Source organism: Protopterus annectens, chromosome 12.part0 (genome assembly GCF_019279795.1).
Source record: "Protopterus annectens isolate FY-2018-M chromosome 12.part0, PAN1.0, whole genome shotgun sequence".
Lineage (NCBI taxonomy): Eukaryota > Metazoa > Chordata > Ceratodontiformes > Protopteridae > Protopterus > Protopterus annectens.
Genome location: NC_056746.1, coordinates 95,577,738 through 95,597,363, shown reverse-complemented (window position 1 = coordinate 95,597,363; position 19,626 = coordinate 95,577,738).

The window sequence follows — 19,626 nt, the reverse complement described above, 5'->3', positions numbered from 1 at the left end:
TTGAAATCCTTGACCAGAATGGTAGTTGGTACTGTGCTAATCCTTCCCAATAGGAGTCAGTATTCCTGGAGGACTTTGGAGCTGGCCTGCCTACCTCCTGGATTAGTCACCCGATGATGAGCTGATTGACTTGATGTGTAGGCAGGTGTGGCAGGAACCGGACTCATTTGAGCAAATTCCCAAGAGACCAGACCAGATTCTGCCTCCACTGGTAGGTAGGGAATTCTGTAGTAAAGAGTTGCCTGTACATGTTATGCTTATGGTGGCAGCCAGCAAGAAGGAACTTGTTGACCAGATTTCCTCTGTCCATCACCCCTAACTGAAGTCCAGGCCATTGGACAGATTTGGGAAGCGTGTGTATGGTTCAGCGACTTTACACTTTGGTTGCTGAAGTATTTGCAACACTTTACAGGACTACAAATGAACTTGATCAAGGAATTTCAAAATCCCTTGCCTGGACCACTACTGCTAAGGCTCAACTTTCTGTGGCTTCACAGTTGGCTACTCTTCACTCTGGTTCTAATTTGTCCATGGGGCTTCTGTCGCATACAGCTGAAGGTGCTTCAAAGGCAGCGGGTTCACGCATTTCTATCAGGAGGCATGCTTGGATGTGCTTGTGTGATTTTGCGGAGCCCTTCAAGTCTTTCTTCATTGATGCTGTGATGCCCCTCTTATGGGCCAGAGACCAAGGAGTCTCAATGCTCTCTACTGACAGTAGTGTTTTGATGTGCACTTTGGGAAAGATAGATACACACAGTATTTACAGATGCAGACCTCTCTGCATCAAGCACAATTTCCCTTACGAGGCAACAAGGTACACAGTCAGCCCACGGTCTGGAACTCTTATTATCTGTCTCCCTCCAACAACCCAATAAGGCTCCCCCCTAGCACAGAAACAGGGTCAAGTCCTCAGCCGAGTGACCAAGCCAAGTCCTCCAGCACCCTCCCTGTAAAACTAGTGCTCCGTGCCCCTGATCCAAGTAGCTGACACACACTTTGAGATTTGTTTTTTCAAACACACATACACACCAGGGAAAGGCTGGCACAGATCACTATCAGTGCTCCCTTGGTACCCAGACCATAAGGTAGTTAAATCCGCTACCACCAGTCAGCTCTTAATCAGCTAATGTAAGGGCCTTACAAAGGGTACGCAATTAATACTGCGCAAAATATTACTAATACAAATAGAGGTAGTTAGACAAAAACAGCCAAGGCTTTCACAGATGACCCACACGGTGACACTAATCAAGTAAGTACAGGTACTCTCAAAAATTAAATACTTTTCTAAAAGAACAGCCACAATAAAAGGTTTAAATATATTTAATAATAATAATAATAAAGATACATAAAAATTACAAAAAATATATCCACAATAGACAGTATAGAGATCTCTTCACAGGGAATATTAAAGCAATAAAAGAAAAACACTAATCTGAACTAACAACTTGCTGTATTCTTAGCAGTTCTCAAGATAAACTGTTCCCTGGTTGTACTTAGTAAAGCAAGGCAGAGCCTGGGTGTCACCTCCACAAGCAGAAAAAGGACAAAGAGAATAATGTCAGAGATAGCTGAATATTTAATGTTTTTTTTCTTAAGTAAGACATTCCCCCACATCTGGTCACCTGACCGCAGATTCTCACAAATATTTCTCTCTGAAATGCAGGGCAGGATTAAGTCCTGCTGCTCTGATGCAGCTGCTGGAAAGTCAATACACATTCACAGAGCAAAAGGCTAGAGATACCATCTCCATTTCTTTTCAGAACAAAGGGGTAATATTTTAATTACTTAATGGCTCACTGGCATTTCCTTGGTATGTCTTAAACCCATAAAAACAAAAACATTAGCTGTTTAACTAATCTTTTTCCAGAGACCTCTATTAACATACATGCATGCAGTCTGACAAGTATTTTCTTACTTTGTCCAGCAGGACCCACTGTAGATACAGTATCTTAGCACAAACAATTTTACAAATACATTTGAGGTAAAAGCACCTATGAAAGTCAGTTTGTTATTCAAGTGACATACAGTTCTAATACATTTTCTATAAAACAACTTCAGAGACTTTTTTTCTTTATACAAATGGCATATAATTCTTTATACAAATGACATATAGTTCTCAAACTTCAGCTGGTTACACTGGCATAAGTTATACTTTGCAGTTCTTCACAAATGTACCTTTTCATGGCAGTTTGTTGTTTTGCCCAAAAATGAAGGACACACTCTCCAAGTGTGAGAAAGATGGAAACACCCTTTGTGCAGTGGATGTACATTTTTCAAACCATCAAAGATCCTTTTCTAGGAATCAACAAGTTGATCAAAAGATGTAGTTCGGGAAGTCCCATGATGCTTTCCAAGAGTCACTTACATATAGTTACCCCAGGAGCAGAGGGGGGAACTCAAATGGGCAATGATTCCCATATATCAGTGGATGACCACAGAATCAAGACTCCAGAAATTCTTCCTATGATAGACCCTATAAGCGCTTTTGAAAGGAGGCATGATTATCACCCTCTGGAGGCAATTGGGGGTTGAATATACCTGCACCACAGAGCCTGGCTAGAGATAACACAACAGACATGGATGCAGAGGATTATTTCCAAAGATTATATAATTCCCTTTGCCCTACCTCCTGCACCTGTATGCAAAATTCTCGATGTTCCACCCAGTCAGAGGAAAGCAGTAGCACTAGGAATACAAAAGCTGGTAGAAAAAAGAGCCATTCCAGAGGTCCCACCTGACCACAATGAATCTGGAACTTACTCAAGATTATTTTCAGTGCCAAAGAAAAACAGGTACTGGAGACCAATTTTGGAGCTCAGTTACTTGAAAAACTCAGTTCGATACACAACATTTCTGATGGTCACAGTTCAGTCCATTCTGGCCAAGGATGATTGGATGTGCTCAATGGACCTTCAGGATGCATATTATCACATAAGAATGAACAGACAATCCAGAAGTTATTTACGATTTCAACTGGGAGCCAGTCATTATCACTACAGAGCACTGCCTTTTGGCCTCTCCATAGCCCCCAGGGTTTTTATCAAGTGCATGGCAGTGGTAGCAGATCACTTGAGACTGCAAGGATTCCAAGTGTTTCAATACTTAAACAACTAGCTCATTACCACCTTGACCAGGCAGGTACTAGTAACAGAATGAAATTATGTACTCCAGACCTGTTCTCATCTGGAGAAATCCTTACATTTCAATAAATCTTAGGTTGCAACCAACTCACATAGGATTCATACTGGTGGTGTTTAGCATGATAGCAGTGACAGCTCCTCTTCCTCTATCAAGAGTACAAGCTATCAGATTCCAGGTCAGGAAAATAGTTCACAGTACCAAACTTTCAGCCCGATTGTTTCTTCAAGTCTTGAGGTCAATGTCAGGTGCCATAATTTTCACTCACGTGGCAAGATTTCATATAAAAATTCTTCAATGGATGCTAGAAAGATAATTGTTGATTCTTTATCATTGCATGTCAGCACAAATAAGAATCACTCAGACATGCAAGAAATACCTTTGTTGATGGATTCCATCACATTAGGTTCTACAAGTCCGTCCTTTCATTATCCATCAATCCAAGGCCATAGTGATCATGGACGCAGCCCTGATGAGTTGGGAGTGGCACTTCCTGGAGAAGACAGTCCAAGGCACTTGGTCCCCTGAGGAAGCCAATGTGCATATCATTGTCCTGGAAATGAGAGGAGTGTTCTTAGCATTGCAGGTCTTCCAAGACTCTCTCCATTCCAGGACAGTTGTGATTGAAACAGACAGTATGTCACCAGTTTGGTACATTAACAAACAAGGAAGAGCCAGGTCTTAGCCCTTGTGTGAGAAGGGGTCTACTTTATTTAATCGAAAACGCGTTACATCGAACACCACTCCATTGACACATATACATCTAACTGTGAAATAATTAAACACACAAAACCGTGAAATTACTGTGAAATTCGAAATGTGGAAGTGTTTTGGTTGGCCCGTCTGAGCTACAGATCCGTAAGGTAAGTGTGCGATAGCTACGGACATTAGGGTTAGGATTAGGGTGCGGGTTAAGGTAAGTGCATAGATAGGTAATTTATTATGGGTAATGTATTTAACGTTCAGTGTAGGGTTTGAGGTAGGGGTTTGGTTAGTGTATGTGTGTGGTTTATTTATTTTGTTTGGGTATAGTTCCGTAGGGTAAGTGTGCGGTAGTTACGGACTTTAGGGTTAGGGAGGGGTTAAGGAGAGTGCATAGATAGTGGTGTATGTGGGGTTTAGTGTAGGGTTAGAAGTAGGGTTTTGGTTGGTGTATGTTTGTGGTTTATTTATTTTGTTTGGGTGGGTAGTGTGTTTTGGGCGGTGGGGTTGGCCGAGTATGACAATTCGGTATTTTGAGTTTCGTGGTTTTGTGCGTTCAATAATTTCGCGGTTCGATGTATATGTGTCGATGGAGTGGTGCTCGACGTAACACGTTTTCGATTAAATAAAGTAGACCCATGAGAAGCCCTATGTGTGTGGCAAAGGGTGATCTCATCCAACTGCTTTGTCATAGCAATGCACATTCCAGGGGAGTCCAACATGACAGGAGACAAATTCAACAGGTCCATTCTACTACCTCATGAGTAGTCTCTCAACTTTTTTGTGACAGAAATTATTTTCTGCTGATGGGGTCAGGCTTGCTGTGATTTTTTTTGCTTGTTCCCTAAACAACAGGTTCAGCATCTTCTTTGCCCTGACCCCCCTCAGGGGGAATTACCGACAGAACCTCTACTCCATGGTTGGCCCCTTGATTTCCTGTTTGTTTATCCCTGACTCACTTCATCCACAAATTTCTGCAGAAAGCTGCCAGGTTGAAAAGCAAAATGATCCTCATTGCACCTTACTGGCTTCGAAAGATATGGTTCCCCTTCCTTTGGCATCATCTACTTTAACCACCTTGGATTGCATCCAATTCCAGACCTCCTGTCTCACCCAACAGGCATGATTCACCCAGATGTTTCAAACCTAAAGCTAACAGTCTGCTTTTTGCAGTTCTGTTAATAGCCATACAACTGATGCCCTCTTCCCCTGGCCATCACATAATTTTATCTCCCCATAAGGCCTCTACAACAACACTTTACAGAAGTACATGGAAAATATTATTTTTTGGGGGGCACAGCAGAAACACATGGACCCCTTCTCAGCTCCTATATAGAGTGTTCTTGAATTTTTGGCAGAAATGTTTAATGAGGGGCCTATCTCTTCAATGATTAGAGTTCAATTTGTACCAGTCTCTATTCTTCCAATTGGATTTGAGAATTCCTCCTTCCCTTCACCTAAGCTGTGAAAAGCCTTTTTGAGAGCCATCTTCCTTCTCAGACCTCTATATAAAGACCCTTCTATAACTTGTGATTTAAATTTTATACTGCAGACCTTCACGCATTCCCCTTTTGAGCAAGAATCTAAATGTGATCTTAATGTCCTGACCTGGAAACTATCTTTCTAGTGGTTATTACCTTGGCTAAGAGAATTTCAGAACTTCAAACTTTTTTCTTTTAACCTCCCTATTTGAATTTTCATAAGGCTAGATTTACATATCATACCAATGTTTCTTTCCTTCCTAAGGTGGTGTCAGAATCTAACATTAACCAGTCCATTAATCTGTCAATCTTCTTTGATAAATTTGAAAACAAGGGTGAACATATGTTATTCCAACATTAACCAGTCCATTAATCTGCCAATCTTCTTTCTTAAATTTGAAAACAATTTTATATTTATTGGACATCCACAGATACATTTTTTAATGAAGGAATTTTTTTAGAAAGACAGATCAATTATTTCTGTACTTTGCAGAGTCTACAATGGGCAAACCAGTTGAAAAGGTAACTCTAGCTAGATGGCTTATGAACTGTACATCAGTTGTTTATAGCACATTGGGTCTCACCTTACCCAAACCTTTAACAGCCCATTCAACCAGGTCCATGGCAACCTCTTCAGTGTTTCTATCAAGGCTTTCCACATATGATATATGTGGGTCTGCAACCTGGTCTAATCATCATACCTTTATTACTCATTACAAACTTGATCTGGTCTCAAGGTGAAGCGCAGCCTGGCTCAATTGTGCTCAGGAATATCCATCCTTAGAGTCAACCCGGGAATTTATCTATCTGGGGACTTCCCTAACAGTTGAAGACAGAATGAAAATTGACATCAGATAAATAAGTTATGCACTTACTATATTGTTTCATCTGTATTGTTCATTTTCATTCTTCCACAAATTCACATCATGAACCCCCAACCTTGCTCACAAATGAATTCTGGAAGATTGAGACATTATAAGGACACCACTGTCCTTCTTGTTGAGCTACAGAGATAGCTCATTCTGTTAGTATTTTTCATAGTATCTTGTTTTATATTTTATAAGATAGCAGACAAGATCTGAGGAATGCTAGGGGTTGCTGCATCTGCATTATGGGTAAGGGACGAGCTTCAGATTTTTCTGGTGGCCATGAGATACAGTATGACCAAGTCAGATCTGAGGTTTGGATCAGAACCCAACAGTTGAGCAAGAATGAAAATGGGCAAAACAGATGGATGGTAACTACATAACCTCTTTTTTTCCAAATCAGACACTTTAGTTCACATTTTACAGCTAGTTTGAATGGTGTTTCAGTCAAGGCTTGTAACAATACATTCAAATTCCATGGTAAAGTAGGATCTGTAAAGAGGGATTTCAGTAAAAAAGTCCCTTTTATAACTGCTTTACAGAGTCATGATGAAGCTAAGGCAGAACTGTCAACTCTGACATGACAATTAGACATATCAACCATTTGTACTTTGTTGATGAACTAGACCTTCATTAACAATAGAAGCCGAATATTCAAGCACTATGGATACTGGTACACCAAAAGGATTGATGTTTCTTTGTTGTGCCAAAAAAAAAATCTTTTCTGTTCACTTTTGTAAATCTTCCTAGTGGAAGCTTTGTAGGAAGACAAAAGAGTTTGTTAAACATGGGAGTGCAGCCTGGACTGTATAGCTATCAACGGAATTGGAGAAACTATGCAGGGAACTTTAGGGTCAAAATGTCCAGATGAATCTTGTCTGCTACATCTCACAGAAGGTCTGGAATTGGGTCCAGGATTGATGGAGACCAAACTACAGGAGGCCAAAGGAAGGGGAACCAAATCTGATGAGGCCAATAAGGGCCAAAGAGAATTACTGTAGTCTTTAATCGAGATGCTTTCAGCAGAAATTGGGGAATCAGAGGGGTTGGGGTAAGCATAGAGGAGACTGGAGGGCCAATTGTGGAGGACAGCATCTCTCACTTACTCCTCTCATGGGAAGATCAGGTCAAAAAACCTGCTGCACTTCTAGAGGGTAAATACAAATAGGTCTCAGCATAGTTGGCCCCATTGATGGAATATCGTCTCTGCAATTTTCTTGTTCAGGCACCACTCATGAGGTAAAAGATGGACAACTTTTCTGCTATCACATTGGATTTCTCCAGAATGTGCATTGCTATCAGACAGTGACTGGATGAGATCACTAATTGCCATACCTTTATAGCTTCTCAATATAAGGGTAAGATCTGGTTCCTCCCTGATTGCTGACGTACCAGACTACCAACATATTGTCCATCTGAATTGCAATACGTCCCGAAGGGAGACAGTCTGGAAAGGCCTGTAATGCTAGGAGGACTTCTCTGATTTCTACAACATTGCTCAGCATACTGGCCTCTCCTTAGGACCAGGTGCCTTGGACTGCCTTTCCCAAGAACTGCCCCACTACCAAATTGGGATGTGTCTGTGTTCACTGTAGCCTTGGCCTGAGGAAGTATGAAAGGTCATCCCTGTAAAATGTGTTCTGAGCAAATCCACCACCTGAGATATTTTATGTATGCCTGATTTATTCTCATCTGGGAGGACAAGGGCTGGTACAGAATGGATCACTGAGTCAACAGGGTCCACTGAAGAATTTTCATATGAAATCTTATGGGAGCAGACATTGACCCAAAAGGATGTAGAATCAGGGATGACAGCAAGGAACTTTGAATTATCTTTTGGACAATTTTAATCAAATTATTTTGACCCTTGACAAGGGAAGGGAGGCTGTCACTGATACAGTGTTGAACAGCTGAGCTGGTTCTAGGTGAGATTTGTAGATATTGATTGTAATACCTACATGAGAGCACAATTGCAGCACATAATCTTTTGGTTTGATCACTACATGCTTGGTCAGAGTGGTCATGAGCCAGCCATCCAGGTAAGGAAACTGTAGAGCTGTATGCATGTTGTACTTCATCAGCCACCATGGCTAAACAATAATGTGTATATAAAGTAGGGAACAGGTGCAGATTCTGCTAGTGTGTAGTGTATCTGCCATGTGTGAAGTTGCATCTGAGAGTGTGACTGAAGTAATAGTGAATCAGCGAAGTATAAGAAATCCAAGTAATGTATTCCAATGTACTGAACCAATGCATCCTGATGTGTATATCTAATGAAAGACAATTGAATTCACAAGAAGCCTCTGCATCTCTTTAATGAATTATGACATGTGTGACTGAAACAGTCAGAATCCATGCTGCCTCAAGTGAGCCACTACTACTGCCATGCATTTGATAAACACCCTGGGGGCTGTGGTGAGGCCAAAGGGCAATGCTCTGAACTGCTAGTGACTGACTCTCAACTGAAGCGTAACTATCTCCTGGATCGCCTATTTATTTCTATGAGACAGTATGTATCTGGAAGATCTGCTGAGCACATCCAATCATCCTTGTGCAAGAAAGGCAAAATAGACTGAAACATGGCCATTCAGAACGTTGTATACTGCACTGATTACTTCAGTTTGCTGAGATCCGGAATTGGTCTTCAGTTCCCTGCTTTCTTTGGCACTAAAAAGAACATTGAGTAAGCTCAGGATTGTCTGTGTTCTGCAGGAACCTCCTGGATTACTCTTTTTTTCTTGCAGTTTTTCTATTTCTAGAGCTCCTACTTTCATCTGACTGGGTGGAACCTCAGGAATTTTGTTTATTGTTAAGGGTGTATGGATAAGGGAATTACATAACTTCTAGAAATAATCTTCTGGATCCATATATCTTCTGTAATGTCTAGCCACATTTTCTGGTGCAGGAATACATGACTCCCGAATGCCTCCAGAGGTGGACAGTCAGGCCTCCTTTCAGGAGTGCTGATATGGTCTATCAGAAAAGGAATCACTGGACCACTGGTTTTGTGGGCCTCCTCTGATACATGGGTAGTATCTTCTGTTACAGCTCCTCCTCTGTCCCCAGGGGAACTATCTCAATATGTATCTTGGACAGGACCCTGGGACTTCTGAACCACATCTTTGGACCACCTTGTTGATTCCTACAGTAAGTTCTTTGAGGAGTCACAAAACCTATACCCACCTTAGGGCCAAGCAAGGAACTTCTGTCAGATGAAGCATTGACAAAGGAGGATTTGAAGGGCTCTGCAAAATAACACCGGCTCATCCAGGAATGTCTCCTAATGGAAATGCCTGAACCTGCTGCCCTACAGGTACCTTCACTTGCATGTGAAACAAGCCTCATGGGAATTAGTAATTGTCTGTAAGGTAGCCAGCTGTGATGCAACAAAAGTCTGTGCCTCAGCAGTTACTGCTCCTGAGAGGAATTTGGAGAGTTTTTTAATCAAATCCCTCTGAATTTGGTGAAGTGTGTCAAATAGCTCAGAGATCTAAGTCTGAAAGTCACTGAATTGTAAACATACTTCAGTAATCTCTCCATCACCCTAGACTCTTTTTTAGGGGGATGAACAGATGAACTCTGCTCTATGAGTTTCTTCTTTGTGGCCATGGCTCCACCATAGCATGATACTCCTTTGCTCCAAAATTCTTTCCCCTTTGGTTTTGAAAAGATCCTATGTTGTCTCTTGGGGATCAGCACAATAAAATCAGGTTCCTTCCACACCACTTGACAGGTCAATTCAATGAGCTCATCAGTGGGTGGAGTCACCCAGGAAAGAGAAGGGTTATCAGTACACCCACCAAAAATTTCTTCAAAAGAGAACTCATCAGATGGTGATCTTGGGGACCCTTCCCCTTCACTGAAATCAATATCTTCTGTGCTTGACTGCTGAGGGGAGTCTAAGTGCCTCCTCTTGCACTTTCACTTCCTAGGGACTTCTTCAGTAAGTGGGGCCAGATAAGTATCAGAAGAAATAACGATACCATGTTGGGTGGCCAGGAGACTTTGGGCTGACTTTCCCTGTGCAGTACAGTGATAAGGCTCGTGGCACACTGACATCTGGGATGGCAGATCCAAGGGTGGTGGAGCTGACCTGAAGGGGTAGAAACAGGGAGAACTCCCATCTGTATCTGTGCCTAGAGAAATTTACTCATCATCCTATATACATCTGCCTCTGTAAGACTCCTGGAAGAAAGGGAAGAAGCTTAGGAGGGAGTTCAAGAATGCTGGTGGCTCTCTAAAGAGTGGGAAGGTTGCCCAAAGGGGACTGGGTCCTGACAGGATGCATAATGGGTCTAGGGGAGTTATTTTGGCTCAGAGAGAAGCAGATCCAATGAGGCAGGCCATCACAGACAGTTGGATCTGAGGTCTGAGATCTAAGCCTTTCAAAATCTTTTGGGTCAGTTCCTTGTTGGATCCAAAGAAATAGTGCAAGTCTCAGACTGCTCATGGACTGATTTTTATCAACTTTTTTTGCCCTGCCTTGGAGGACTGAGCTCCAGCCCATGATTCTGAAAAGGTTTCAGGGAGAAGTCCCTTCAGAATTATTTCATTTTTCCAGTCTACTGAAGCCTTTGGATTCAGAGATTTACAAATCTCACAAAGAACTTTCAAATAAGCAGAGTCCAGACAAGAGGTGCAAGACTCATGGGCATGACTTAACTGGAAGGTTTTTCTGGCATTATGGTAAACAGCAAGAAGAATAAGGCAGAAAAGTTTTCTTTTTCACTTGTTCTTCTACATTAGTAAGGCAAGGAAAGAAAAAACTACTAACAATGGTAGTTTGTAATACTAAAATGGTAGGCAAAGATAGAAACACAAAAAAACAATGGTGGTATTAAACTATATGCGGAAAAAAAAGTGTAAGGATAAGTGAGGATAGCTTGTAACTATCATGATATATAACAATGAAAAAAGGAATAGGTTTACAGTCAAAAACTCTTTTAACCTACTAACTGCTCGACAGTTGACAGTAACCACATCCATATGTGAAGGCTGCAAATCAGATCTGAGATACAGAGGGGCCTACAGCAACATGGGTAAGGGAGGAACTCAAGAGTTTGCTATAGCCACAAGTTGTAAAAAAGTTGAGTCAGACCCAAGGAAATGATCCAAACACACATGTCATGGAACACCAGAAAATTGACAATATCAGATGAATAATTTTTAGCTGCTGTATGAAAATCTGATATGGCTGCCATCTGTAGTTTAATGTTTAAAAAAAGCAGCCAGAAAATCAAGGACATGAGAGACAGGGGCAGTAAAAGGGTCAACATTGATTATTAATGCCCAAAGGGAAATCTTTTCCATTTGCTCTTGTCAACTTTTTTGGTGGAGTCGTTTTGCAAGGAAATTAAAGTGGTACATACCGGGGAGGGAAGCCTGGGCTGTCTGGCTATTATTGGAAATGAAAAAAAACATGTGGTTGGTTCGAGGGCTAGGGTATTGGGATGGCTCTTCCATGAGATGTGTGAAAGAAAATTTAGAGTTAGGTCCAGTATCCAGGGAGGATAACAAAGATGAGACCAAAGGAAGGGGAACCACAACTGGTGAGACCATAATGGAGCAAACATGAGGACTGAGCTCTTCAACCAATTCTTTTTAAACACATTAATTAAATTATCACTTTTGACACAGGCAATTTTACATTTAGATGAAAGTAACCAAACATTATTAACAAGTTCACATATACAAACATATCTCACATATATTGCTGTGTATCATACAGCATTACATAACTTTTTCCTTTCCTGCCCTTTTTTAAACAAGAAACATCTTTATTATCTTTATTACACCATCACTTACAACATAGGCAATCATACATTGGTATAAGGGAAAACACACCACACCACACCAACACAATCCTAGTTGCCACCATTTTACATTACAAACCATACTGACTCAATCCCACTTGCAAACATTATACATCATTAATCTAATCTACCCAATCATTCTCAGGCAAACATTACCCAGCTCATTTAACCCCTGCCTTCTTTTAAACCTCATTCATTTCCTGTATGTCTTATTCCCACCATTCCCATTTCTCCTATATAGTTTACTCCTACCTTTTCTAAAGATCTAAATTCCAGTTGTTTTATCTCTGTTACTATGATCACTACTTCTACTATAGTTGTTTTACATTTTGATTTTCATTTCCTAGTAATTGCTTTGTTGGCAGCCACCATAAGTAGACACACCAAGTCCTTGTCATGTCTACGCAATTCCAATTCTGTATCATACCTCAGAAAAGTTATCTCCCTTGTCAGACCAGTCTGTCCACCCATGACCTCTGATAGTGCATCCCGCAGGGTAATTCCTAAAAGTCCACCAGCTCACCTCACTCGCAGGAAATATGTTCCTAGTAACCTCTTGCTTCCCCATCACACCTTCAATACTTGTTGTCTATTTCAGTGTAACATTCTCTAGAGTGTACTAAGGGTATAAAAATTACACATGTAAACATTTCCAAGCAGAAATCCTGAATCTTCTATATTTTCTGGTATATTTGGAAGACATACATGCATCCACCCATGGTTTCTTTATGAATTACTTATCCAGTCTCTCCTCCTAATCCCTTCTAACCTCCTCTGATTGATTCTTATAGTTATCGTGCAATCTTTTATATACTCTACTAATTATTCTTTTTTTTTACTGGTAGCTCCTGTTGTACTAAAAATCTGCCCTTAAGGACACCCCACAGTTCTTTCTCTTTGCCACACTCTTGATATCAATCCTTCATAGGGAAGGCAATCTTTAAAGTCTAAGAAATTCTTGGCATCTTCCCATTCTATCATCTTCCCCTCTCTAGTTCTTTGATCCCAATACTATGGTTCTTTTGCCAGTTTTCTCCAGTAAATTCAAGCCCCTTCTTGCCTATTGCCTATGTCCCTAATTGCAGTCATCCCTCTCAGCAGAATCTCCTTGTTCAGATACTTCCTGATACTTTATACATATAATATTCTGTATGACTATTGTTATTCTTCTCAAGGCTTGCATCCAAAATCTGTCTCTGCTTGTTTCTTGACCTTCCCCCATTTCCTCATCATCCCTTTCTACTTTGAGTTATAGTTTTCTGCTTGTGCTATGTATAAAAGCCTCAGCTGTGCAGCTCTGAAATACCACTTCAAATTGGGTAATCCCAATCTGCAGTGTTTCAATGGAAGAATCAGCTTATCCAATTTGAATCTTGCCATCTTTCCCTCCCAGATAAAGTCCTTCAACTCTTTATTATTGCTATCCATGATGCTCCTCTGATTGATACAGATATGGCCAACCTAGATAAAAGATTAAAGGGACTAAAAACATTTCAACTTTTTATATCTTACTATCCATATACCTATAACAAACTTTCCATTTTCTCAGTTTTTCAATTATCTTCTGCTTTCTTTCTTCCCACATATTCTCAGCTTACACACCAGAATACTTCCTAACCCATACTCCTAAATACTTCATCTTATCATGTCCCCCTAAATATGGATATTGTCAAACCAATTCATATCTGGGTACATAAATTACCATTACTGCCTTTTCTCTTTTTAGTTTCATTGATTTGGTATCCAGAAAAGCTATGAAACTGTCTCAAAATGTTCCACAAAATTGTAATGTCTGTTTCTGTCTTTGTCATGTATAAAATATCATCTTCAAATAGAGACATCTTTTATGGACTAACATGCCAATTACATCCTTGAATTTCTGAGGCCCTTATTTTCTTTGCCAACAGTTCTAAATATAATGCAAACAACAAAGGGGAAACCGGATATCCCTGCCTTGTTCTTCTGCTTAAGCATAAATTATCACAGACAACCCCACCCACTTTACTTTTTGCCTCCCATCCATTATTTATTCTCCAAATCAACCAATTTTTTTTTCAGGAAATGCAAATGCTTCCATTGCCCTGCTCAAAATCTGCAAACTTACTCTCCCAAATGCTTTCTCTGAATCAAGACCCATCAACAACAATGGCATTCTGCTTCCCTCTGGATCATCAGTGTTCTGTTACTGTTCTCAAATGTTAGTCTCCCCTCCACAAAACCACACTGATTACTATCTGTTATGTTTGGCATTACTTCTTCTCTACATTTAGCCATTATAGACATGGACATTTTATACTCATGGTTTAGTATTGAAATGGGTCTGCATGAAGCTGGATCTCATGGACCTTTATCTTCTTTAGCTATTACAGCAACTGCTACTTTTTTACATGATGGTACTTCTCCTCCTCTTAAAATCATGTTAAACAAAACCTTCCAGGTGTCATCAGTTTTTTCCCTCCTATCTTCCATACTTCTACAGGAATAACATATATCCCTGTGTGCTCTCTTGTAGACTGGTTATATACACAACAGTTATCTCATCTCCTCCTATTCTAACCATTAGTAACTGAGCCTCATCTACCTCTAACCTTGGCATATTTACTTCTATAAACATTTCCATTTGTATCTTGTCTTCTTTTCCATATTTATCTGCTTTATGCAAACTTTCACATAATTTCTAAAATATTTCTAATACCCCTACACAATTTCTTGTTACCTTCCTTGTTATAGACTCCCTAAGCTTGGCAAAAGCCCCTTCTCATTTCTGTAGGTTGAGTCATTGTTCTGAAAGTTGCTGTGCTCCACTTTTATTATCCAGAACAGTTGCTTAACAGCAATATTTATACATTCCTGTATATTACCACACAATCCATTAATTTCTGTTTAGCATTCTGCAGTTGATCCTCTTCTTGTTCTGTGAGAGTATCCCTGTTTATCAATACTCTAGCATTTGTCAGTACGTCCAAATATTTCTTGTTACTTCTTAACCATAGCACTCTTTCATTTCCACTCTATTTTTAAACTCCAGCTTAATTTAAAGCTACTCCATAACTATACTTTCAGAAGTAATTTCTATCCTCTCAAATAGTTACTGAATAATCTGCACTACCCATTCATTACATCCCTTTGTTTTCAACAGACAGGTGGGAAACCACCAGTGTCTCATTTTTATTTCATTACACTGTGTTTTTATTTTAGTTATTATTGGCACATGGCCTCAAATAATTATTGGGTGCATATGAATACCTTCAATTAAATGTACATGTTCCAATGAAATGTAAAATCTGTCTAGTATAGCCCAGTTTGTATATCTTTATGAATAATATGTAAATTTCTTTCAAACTCCTGCTAATGAACTCACATCTTCCATGCCGAATATTTTCATAAATGTATTCAAAAATCTACCCTCCTTTGTTATACTTTCCCTTCTGGGCCCCACAAACACATCTTCATTGCTGCAAATCAAATTCCAGTCCTTACATATAAGAAATATTTCTTGCTGAAAACTGATCATTTCTCCCAGAGTTTCCTTAAGCTCCATTACAGCAGTTTTTGGTGAATATAAATACATCTCACTGTAATCCATCTCCCTTTCCAGTAGCCCTTAGCACTACAAATCTTCCATTGCTATCCTTTTTTATCTTCTTCCAGGGGAGCTGCTGTTGCAATTAATAGAAATACTCCTGTTTTCCTTTAGCTCACATATTCCTCTTAATAACCATCCAGGAAACCTTTGTTTTATCAAATTCACATGCTCCGTTCTTTCCAAGTATGTCTCCTGTAACATAAGTTTTTTTTACTCAGATTTTTTGATATACTTCATTATTCCTTTTATTATATTTATCTGTATACCATTCACATTTAAAGACAGTACAGAAAGCATCATTGCATTCAATAGTCATTAGTCCCGTGATGATGTGTTGTAATGCCATCTGTGCCAGGGAGAGTGGGGCAGTGCATGTGTAAATATGCTAGCATAGCCCACTGGAGTTTTGTAAATAATTTTATGTAATTTCACTATTCCTCTGAACTGTACAGTTGCTTGTATTAAAAATGTAGTTGTGGAGTTGCTTATTTTGAAAATATTTTGATGGTGGGTTTTGCTGGACACAGAACACATGTCCTTGTATGTCAGACATTATTATTATAACTGATTGAATGCATACATTTTAACAGAGAATTGTAGAAGGGAAGAATGGTAGTTCTTGAAATTGTTCTATAGCTTTCAGATACTGTAACAGATATGATGTCATTTCAAAACCAGCACTGAAAGGACTGAACTCTTTCTGTTTTGTTTTGATTTTTTGGAACACGACAAGTAAAGATCTTTGACAGTTATTGCAGTTACTTAGTCAGGTAAAATATCATTATCTTTTAGTTATGTACTTACCATAACTTTAGATGTTTGGGATCCATCTCGCCTACATTCTGTACTGATGGGCTCGGAGCCGATCCCTCGGCTCCCGACTCACACTATGAGCTATTTCTTATCCCAGGATGCACCACCACTAATCCCCCAGATCTTGTTTGTCCGCATTCATGCACACATGCACAACTTGTTTATATAACATTGTTAGATGTTTCAAGATGAAACAACAGGATTCGGACCTTCTGATATCCTCTGATCTCCAAGGAAGGGGAAGGAGGGTGGGTTATTGGAAAAGATGGATCCCAAACATCTAAAGCATTCTGTACTGATGGGACACCTAGCACCTAAATCCTGGGTGGCTCATTGGAAAACACTCCTGAGCACTGTGGAACCAAATGAAGCTCGTCCTCTAGATGCCACATCCAATTTGTAGTGGGAAATGAAAGTGTGCGGGAAGACCATGAATGTCACTAATGGCAAGCTTAGAATGAAATGCTATCGAAGTAGCCATAGCCCTTGTAGAATGAGCTTTGACAGAGGTGGTAAGCTCTTTGTTAGAATAAGAATAAGCTTGAGTAGTACAGTCCCTGATCCATTTGGCAATAGTGACCTTTGTGACAGCTTTGCCCAATTTATTGTCTGCAAAGGATACAAACAACTGATCTGTTTTCCTTGTTTGTTTGGTCCTGTCTAAATAAAACGCAACTGCCTGTGGACATCTAATGTGTGGAATATGAATTCTTGTTAGAATATTTCGGAAAAAGACTGGAAGTTCTAATGATTGTTGTAGGCAGAAACTGGAACAAACTTTAGGGACAAAGGAAGGATTTGGCCTGAGAGATACTCTGTCTTTGTGGGGTTTTACAGACAAAGCTTGAAGCTCTGAAACTCTTCTGGCAGAAGTAATCGCCACCAGAAAAGCAGTCTTCCACGATAGAAATTTTAGATCACATGTAGTTGGCAGGATGAGAAATCGGAGGTCTTAAAAGTGCAGCACCTTTCAAGAAGGTCTTACACAATCTGTTGCTCATTAAAGGTGGGTTTATAGATTATTGAACCTTGATGGTAGAGACTGAAGAGCCTTGATTGGAATAGTGATGGGATCCAGGCCGCCCGAGTTGAGCCCAAATAGCAAATCTTTTCCATTTGCTAGAATACAGTTTCTTTGTAGCAGACTTATGGGCGTCAAGATAATATGTGTACAACCTCTGGATCCAATGTATGACTTCTGACTATAGTAAGGTCTGGGATCTGATCCAGGAACCATGGACCTTTCAGAGCATATTTCGAAGATAGGGAAACCATACGCCAGTAAGGAGCAACTAAGATCATTTTACTCCCCAGATCACCCTGGGAAGGAGAGGAACTGGGGAAGGCATAAGGGCGGCTAGTGTGCCTCGCAACACGGAACTCCCCATCTGCTGAAAATCTGACTTGCAACTGTCATGTTCAGAGACCATTGAGGATGGTTCTGCTCAGTCTGTCGGCTATCACATTGGACTTGGACTGCCCATTCCCAGACTCTCATGGCCTCTCTGCAAAGAGGATAGGATCTGGTCCCTCCCTGTTTGTTCAGGTACCAGACAACTGACATGTTGTAAGCACTGCCCTCATTTCTAGGATGTTGATATGAAGTAGGGTCTCTTCTAGGTGCCATTTGCCTTCCCCACCCCATCTGGGAGGCGAGGAGGTGGAACAAAGGCACTAGCCACCAGCGAAGGTCCCATTTGCATGTTTCCGTGATCCATATGAGGTGACTGAGAGGGAGTTCCTGAAAGGACCACTGAGCTGAAAGAAGCCACTGGAGAATTCTCATGTGCAACCTTGCCAAGGGGACTAGAAGAACACATGGATCCCAATAGCTGCAGGACCATTCTGGCTGGGGCTTTGGACCTGGGAAGTAAGGCTCGAACTTGAGTCTGTATAGTTTGTATTCTGTCTGTAGGTAGATAGATTTGGTTTGAGTCTATTTCTACCCCTATGAATCTTATTCATTGAGATGGCAGCAACACAGACTTTGGCCAATTGAAGGTGATTCCAAGGGAATTGCCCAGTGATATAGTGGCTTGTAGGTGATGTACCATGATATGGTAATGAGATCTATGGAGCACATCCAAACACCTTTCTCCAGCAATGGGAGAATGGTTTGTTTTGGCACCAAAAGAATCTTGAGTAAGTCCCTAATCCGATCTGGTCTGCGGGGACCGTTGGATGGTGTAACCACCGGCGATAAAAAGCACCCATCGGTCCTGAGTGATACCTTCCCAGGCTTTTAGGTGCTTTGAAAACGACCGACTGGCTCCTGAGCTGCACAGTCGGGCAATCCCTCAGGGACTGTGAAAGGCTGAAGAGCCACGAAAAGACTCTCGGTCTCCAGTTCCAGAAGAATTTCCCTCCTCTGCCTCTGGAATTAGCCTTGGGATAAGGCCGAAGGGGTGGAAAATCGTGCCCCCCGGCAGTCAGAGTCTTACCCTCCTGTTCGCAGCGGGTCAGTGTGTCCTTTACCTTGGGTCCAAACAGGGAGGACCCATCAAAGGGGTGTTCAAAGGAAGACTTAAAGGCCTCCGCTTGTCTCCATAGAGCAATGCCTGTACTTGCCGCTTTTACTCGCCTCCCTCAGGCAGGTTACCCAAGAGGGTATCGGAAAGTTCTTTAATCAGATCCCTCTGAAATCTAGTAAAGTGCGAAGGTAGTTCAAGGACCTTAATGTGAACTTAGGGTGCCTTTTTTCGATCCATGCTCCTAGACTCCTTATTAGGAGGATGGACGGACGTGCCTCTGCTACATCTTGCTGGGTAGCAGATGCCACCACCAAAGCATCTACAGCCACACCTTTAGTTAGAAACTCTTTGATGAGCAGGAAGTCTGGGTGTTCCCACCCCGACAGATCAAATCCAAGAGCTCGTCAAGGGCGGAGAGACACCAGGGGGGGGAGGCTGAGCCCGAGGCCTTAAGGAACACTGACTCATCAGCAGAAGACTGCCAGCCGCCTCATGTTTAAGGGCTTCCAGGATGTCAGCAAAGGAGACATCATGACCACCAGAATCCTGGGAGGGTCCCACCTCCGTGGCCACGACAGTAGACGGCACACCTCCTCCCGGCGCCGGAGAGAGGAGACGACCATCGGCTCCGGCAAATGGGCTGGAGCCGAACTAGCTTTGGAACACCGGAGACTGGAAGAGTCTTAGGAGCACCCTGTCGATGTTGGATTCTATAATTATCGGCTCGAGGGAGATCTCAAGGTAATTTCCTCGGTG